Genomic DNA, 6960 nt, shown 5'->3' on the forward strand with positions numbered 1-6960 from the left:
CACCCCCCACCCCCGCCCCACCGCTTTCACTTTGCAGATACAGTTTAGGATTACACAGGAGGCGGGCTGCTTTGATGACTGCTTAGACCGTTTGAAATCCATCCAACATGTGAGAGAGAGTATTGCAATAAATGACTTTCCTCATGTAGGAATCGAACTGATATTTGGTAAGCATCCGAGGGGAAGAACATAACCATTCTACCTCTGATGCTGTTCTTTTTTAAATATGTACTGAGTTCACTTCGCTCTAAAGTACACGATGCCACGTAATGAGATGAGAAACCTTGATGAGGCATCGGTATCGGTATCCGTTTCACTGAGAGAGAACGCGCATTCTGCCATTCTATTACGCTTGCAGACTTGCTGGTTTTGGGGCACTTCAAGAAAAGGCAGCACAATTGCAATTTCGACACAAAATGTTCAGTTCTGTTTTCATTATCTGAAACTTAAAAAGGCAGGTAACTAAGTGCTTACAGTGAATTGTGCCAATCCGAGTTTTTAATTTGTCAAAATGTGCCAGAAAAATTGCCATTGATCTGCTGCAGGTTGGGCGTAATGTGTCCACTACGTCTTTAAAAAGTGAACAACTTTTGCTACACGGTGAGGCTAGTCAAGAGGCAAGTCTTGTGCGTTAACGTGCAACTCTGATGACACCGCGCCAAGTGACTGCGTGTCATTTTTTATTGTTTGTACAGAAAAGCACATGTGCTCTCTTTACAGCCAATTTGAGAAATGTGAAATGAGAAACGGTATAGGTTTAACGCCCCAATCAACACTGTTAGGTTATTTAAGAGCCAAGACTTCCGAGTTAAACATTCTTCTCCGAAAGGACCGAGCCAAATGGGAAATTCCTGTAAAGTGACTTTTCCCAAGGACACAACGTCGGACCGAGCTGAGGCTTGTCAGCCCGAAACGGAAATCCTAACGACTGGGCTATCGATGTCACCTGGCCATTTAGTGTAAGGACAAAACAACATAGACTCCCAGAAGGAAAGTAATGAAAGAAAAGATGTATGATTTACCTAAGTGGCTGGGGCTCTATGAAAACTCCTTAAACAACAATGTAAGTTCAGAAAGGTGATAACGAAATCTAAGCCTGCTGTTGTTCTGCGTGACAACATGGGAATTAGTAGTCAGCTCTGAGAACAACAGGAATTGTCCACTTGTGTACAATTCAATGGTAATTTTTCAGCGAATTTAAAATAAGATGTAAGTCTTAAAAGTCATCGGCCCTTTCCCTATTTTGTGCTGGTAAGTATAGTTGAAAACATGCCTATGTTAGCATTTTCATCTTTACAAAAGTAAAATGATGATTTGATCTATTAGGATACAGCTTTAGTACAAGCAAGCAGACATCTATGATGAATGAGGAAAACACGAGCAAAAAGAACAAACTGCGGCATCTAGTCAGTAGATTTACCGACTTCTAAGAGTTAAGTCAACACTGTGTGCTTTTGCAAGTGCACTTCATTTCGTTTAAATAAAACATAATCCCTCAGTCAACTCCCTCCTCCCCCACCCTCCTTCATTTTTTTTTCGAATCTTATTTCATTTTGCTTTTGTTTTTGTAGGGGTTTAATGTGTTACTAGAAAGAAAAATATAAACAAAGAAAAATATTTTTTTTTTACATTTCGTAACAGAAGGAGGGAAGGAGTGCATCTCACAGTTGATACTTGCAATGTGATACATGACTTTGGGATATGCGACCTCTGACAATTTCACAAAGTGTGCCACCTTCATCATCATCATCATCATCATCATCATCATTATCATCATCATCATAAAACACTTGCGCTAATTTTCATCAAAAAGCAAATTGCAACTTGATGTGACCTTTAGACACCCAAAATCGTGCCATGACGTCATTTGCTATCGACATTCACCGAGAACCACGAGACCTCAAAGGGACGTCGAAAGTTAAATGATCTCATATCACGCGCGTCAGGACTCTCGGCTTCCTCTAAGTCATTCTGTATGCTCACAGTACACGTGGCAAAGATTAATTATAGATGATCCTCAGTTGCGCAGAAAAAAAATTCTGTAACTACCTATGTAAGATCCCCCGCCCCTCGTTACCCCGTTTTCCTTTTCCCCAAAAAAAACAAACGGTTGGAACGTCAAGTGTATGCATGTACGAAGGACGTTCAATACGTTTTTAACCTGACTAAGATAGTAAGAACTAACTGTCGTATATCGATGAAACTTTATGAAATGTCATCTCTACCTTATTAGAACACTGCATGTGGAGTTTTTTTGGGTAAACCCAGTGAGTGGTGAGAACTTGAGACATTGAGAGCATTTTGGTTAGGGTGGTTCTGGAATACCAGCCTCGATTGCAGGACAATGCTCAAGCGGACATAACGCTGAAGGCAACTCAAACAGTAAAGCAGTGTGGAAACGAAATTATCCCCCACACCAACCAAATTCACTGGTTATTGAAATCCAAATCTCAAAAAGATCTGAAGGATCTGAGTTGCCATTGTGATGTGGATGTACTATCTTCAGTGGAGGAACGATTTGAGTCTCATCCGAGGCCATATTATGCTCAATGCCTTTTGAAGGTCAAGCAAAGATGGAAAAAGGGTATCAATTTCTATGATGTGTGCCTATATTATAGAGAAGTAGCATAGTGAATTACAAATTTTAACTTTTTTGCTTGCTTCTGTCAGTGTTGGGGTAAAGACGAATCGAACGCTCCTCGCACTGAGGTAGACAGCCGTTTTACTCTCTCAAATCCTATATCGACAAGTATCATTCCCCTTTGCTTCAAAAAGCATTTATTGAAACAAGAACATCATTCCGTGCTGTCCATTTCTATTACGCTATCTCATATGCACACTCAAAAAATAACATTAGTTATTTTATATAAAGTCATTTTTAATTGGTTGACCCTATAGCCACAAGGATCCTATGGGCCAGTAGGTCATTATTATTAAGCGTATTAAGCGATGAAAGTTTTGCTGTCTTTTTCATCTACTTCGAGATACTACTATGTAGGTTTATGCATCAATACAGTTATGGCCTACTTTTTATCTGCAATAAATGGGTCTCACTTACGTTATAAAACTAGATCTGTTGTCTTTTGACTAAAAAATTACATCAGGGTGGAAGGTGATTCAGCTATAAAGAGGTTGAGAAAATACACGTAGGGCCCCTTCCCCCTGCACAATTCCCTTTTTTTAATTAAAAAAAAACATAACCCTTCCCCCTTTCCCTCTTTTTTATACACACCACCACTACCATCACCATCACACCATCCAAGCAAAAATTTAAAAAGGTACGTGAGAGGGGAAGGGAGGTGGGGTGGTGGTGGAAGAAAGGGAAGAAAAACCGCTCTGGCAGCGTTTGAGAGGAGTCGCCTCTTAGACTTTAATAAGGCGCTGGTGTTCTTGATCAGTCTCGAGATAACGTAATGACATTAACGCTAGCAGGCAATGAGATACAGAAGGCGGGAGTTGAGAGGTGCTGCACGACGTTTCGGGGTGGTGCACGGAGGTGCAGACAATTCAATTCCCGATCTTGAGACGATGTGCGTAATCTGAGTTCCCTCTCTGTCTGCTCACACTCATCTTCATCACCTGGTGCCAACGACAAGAAGCGGGAAGGGGGAATGGTGAGCCTGGTGCGTGTCGGATTTTCAAGACTCTTCGCAGAGGAGGTGTGAGTTTGGCGAAGATGTGGAGAGAAGGTGGGGAGGGAAGGGGAGGTAAAGATCTCATTCTCTGCGAGTGGGTTAGGTAACTACTTTATTTCGCCACACTTGGAAAGGTGGTTGTGTGGAAAGTGGCCCAGGGGGGGGGGGGGGGCGGAGGTCTAAATCACGGTATCGCATATACCCGTATTTTAACACACTTGCAAATCTAGGCTGTTCACCTTGCACGCGAGAAGACACTGCTTTGATTCCTGCATGGGAAAGTATTTTTTAAGTCTTTATATTATTATGTCTTACTGCTTGGATGCTGACTTCAACTCAGCCAGGTCATGTCCTTGAAAAAAGAAGAGACTGTCTCCATATCGATGGGGTCTTAAAATATTGCAATCTATTTTCTTTTTTTTTTTCTTTTGCAAATAAACACAAAAATTGTTGTTGCTTCAGTTAAGACAGCTATAGAAAAACACAAAATAACCAAAGACTAAGTGTAAGCACCAAAAACAGAAGGGTTTTGGCCTAAGCTTAATTGATATATATTTTTTTTAACGGCGGTTCGGTTTTATGTGTCACACAACAAAATCTAATCAATGGACATTACTGCAATAACACTTCTTCCAATGCATTTTACAAATTACGTGAACGTCCCATAGTGAGATCATTCGTCGTTTGATACGTTCAGACCAGGCACACTTCAGATTATTTTCTGAATATTTTGTTCGCTTTGAGAGAAAAAATATGTGAAATTGTATAACTTTACCGCCTCTTGCAACATTATGAGTGAGGTTTTTTTCATAAGCAAGACCTCCGAATAATGTAAAGTCCATCTCCGATAGGACCGAGCCAAATGGCAAAATCCGAGTATCTAAGTGGCTGTCCCCAGAACAGAACATCGGACTGGGCTAAGCCATAAAACCTCGAACCTCACGATTACAGGTCTAGTAGTCAAACCGCTATTCTTCCAAACAAGATTTGTTCTATTCGGGTAAACACAGACAGACAGACAGACAGACAGACAGACAGACAGACAGACAGACAGGACGAAATTCCTTTCGTCTCACAAGGCTTCCACATTGTCTTCACCAGTCCCCTCAGATGAATTATTACACTTCCACCAAAACCACTGTCTGTACCTATCCATCTTTGAAAGCAGCATTTCTGGTTCCCCTAAGAACGATTTTTCAAGACTTTGAGAATAAAAGAGGGGCTGGTCGTTTTCTAAGAACAAAAATGAAACAGTGGTCGGTGGGTGGGTGGGTAAACTTTTTAGAGTTTTTGGGGTTGACTGAAACGTGTGTATGGAGGGGGAGGGAGGGTGCGCGTTAGTTGTGTTTGAAAATAATACCAGTCTTCTAAGCTGAGGAATAAAGTAAAAGAAATAGGAATGGGTACGTTCATCGACTCGCTCGTCTAGGGAAAACTAAAACCCTTGTCTGTCGTGCTACTATCGTGAGTATGTTTGTATATGTGCGTTTGTGCGTGTATGTGTATGTGTACGTGGAGAAACGCCAAACCAGTGTGCCAGGATCTGGACAATAAAGATATATCTTATCTTATCTTATCCTATCACAATACATTGTTCGTGTTGCCAGTTTGAATCGTTTTGTTTAATCGTGTTAGAGGAGTGAGGTTGAGGGACAGTAGTGAAGAAAGGAAGCGAGGGAGAGTGTGGAGGTGGGGTGGTGGTGATAGGGATAGGGGGGGCTTTGGTCGATGCTGTTTCTTCAGCAGATAGTTCAGAACTGACATGCAAAACAGTAAGAATTACAAAGTACACAGAGTTTTCTCCTTCGCTTTGGTTTGCCTGGTTGTCGGAAGTCTCGCCTCTTGAAGCTAATGCCTCTTAACAGTGCTGTTGTTACTGGTTGCTCAAGTTTTCAAGGGCGTGGGGTTACTTTTTGTTGTTGTTCTTGTTGTTGTTGTTTCTGTTGCTCCTATGTTGTAGTTGTTGTACCAACGGTGTTGTTAGTTTTGGTGTTAATGTTACTAGTCTTGCACTGTGGATGTGTTTGTTGTGGTTGTTGATGCTGTCTTCTTTATCTTGTTCTTCTGGAGCTGTTAATGTAACTGTTGATGCATTGTTGTGGGTGCTGTTGTTGCTGTTGCTGCTGTTGTTGTTGTTGGTGTTGTTGTTGCTTTTGTTGTTGCCGCCACTACGGTTGCTGCTGCTACTGCTGCTTCTGCTACTGCTGCTGCTGCTGCTGCTGCTGCTGATGATGATGATGATGATGATGATGAGGATGATGATGATGATGATGATGATGATGATGATGATGATGATGATGATGATGATGTTACTATTTATGCAGTTGCTGCAATTGCTATCATTGGTAAAGTTAGTTTGTATCGATACGGCAATTTATGCCTTTATCGTGCTGTTAATGTTGTTTTAGTTGTTGTTTCTTTAAAACAAAATTATGTCACTGTATTGCTAATGTTTTCTATGTTTCATGGTGTACCAGTTAGCATACTTTCACAGCGCTCCACGTATCGTTTACACATGAAAAAAAGAAAACCAAATAATATTCATGTGGAGTATACAAAACTGTGCGGTAAGGCAAGGGTACAATCAAACAGACAATACTCCGTGGGGGTAGAAACACGCCGATCTGACATTTGCTATATATCGCTGGGGAAAACTGCGGAGATGACAGACACAGATACTGGGACCAACAGGATTTAGAGAGAAAAATTAAACGGTAAAAAGCGTAGACGCTCATAAAAATCGCATATATTTTTCTTCACCCTCCTTGTATAGAGGAATACTCGTGCGTTCAAGATATATATGTACAACACAATGTTCAGCTTCCAAATGCAGCAAAAGACTTGAGTGTGAGACCATCTTGAGTTCTGGGTCGTTGTTGTGGTTGTGGTTGTTATTTGTTGTTGCTCTTTGTTGTTGTTTTCGTTAATGTTGTTGTTGCTGTTTTTGTTTTTGTTGCTATTGTTGTTTTCTGGCTGGGCTTTTTTAACGCCTACAGCAAACAGTCCATTTTGTTGGAATCTTTATCCTGCAAAAGCTTTAGAGAAATCAGTGAACAAGACGTTGATCTTTAATTACATATTTTCCTACTAAGTAACTCATATGCCTTTGTTATGAAATCATGTGCTATAGCGTATAAAAATAAGCTGACGTTTATCGCCGATCCACATTCTCATATAATATTTCTATCTACCCGGCTATACCCCTTCTTTCTTTGTTTCTATCTGATTTAATGCTCTCTCTTATGCATACATGTGAGGGTGTATGTGTGAGTGCGTGTGTGTGTGTGTGTGTGTGTGTGTGTGTGTGTGTGTGTGTGTGTGTGTG

General features: G+C 40.9%; 1 protein-coding gene across 1 annotated transcript in view; it reads right to left on the reverse strand.

Annotated features, from left to right (window-relative positions):
• LOC101863970 (neuronal acetylcholine receptor subunit beta-3) overlaps positions 1 to 6960 on the reverse strand; it is a gene marked incomplete in the record, with an annotated part of 188339 nt that overhangs the window by 150214 nt on the left and 31165 nt on the right.

The sequence above is a fragment of the Aplysia californica genome, unplaced genomic scaffold, assembly GCF_000002075.1.
Source record: "Aplysia californica isolate F4 #8 unplaced genomic scaffold, AplCal3.0 scaffold00087, whole genome shotgun sequence".
In the NCBI taxonomy this organism is placed as follows: domain Eukaryota; kingdom Metazoa; phylum Mollusca; class Gastropoda; order Aplysiida; family Aplysiidae; genus Aplysia; species Aplysia californica.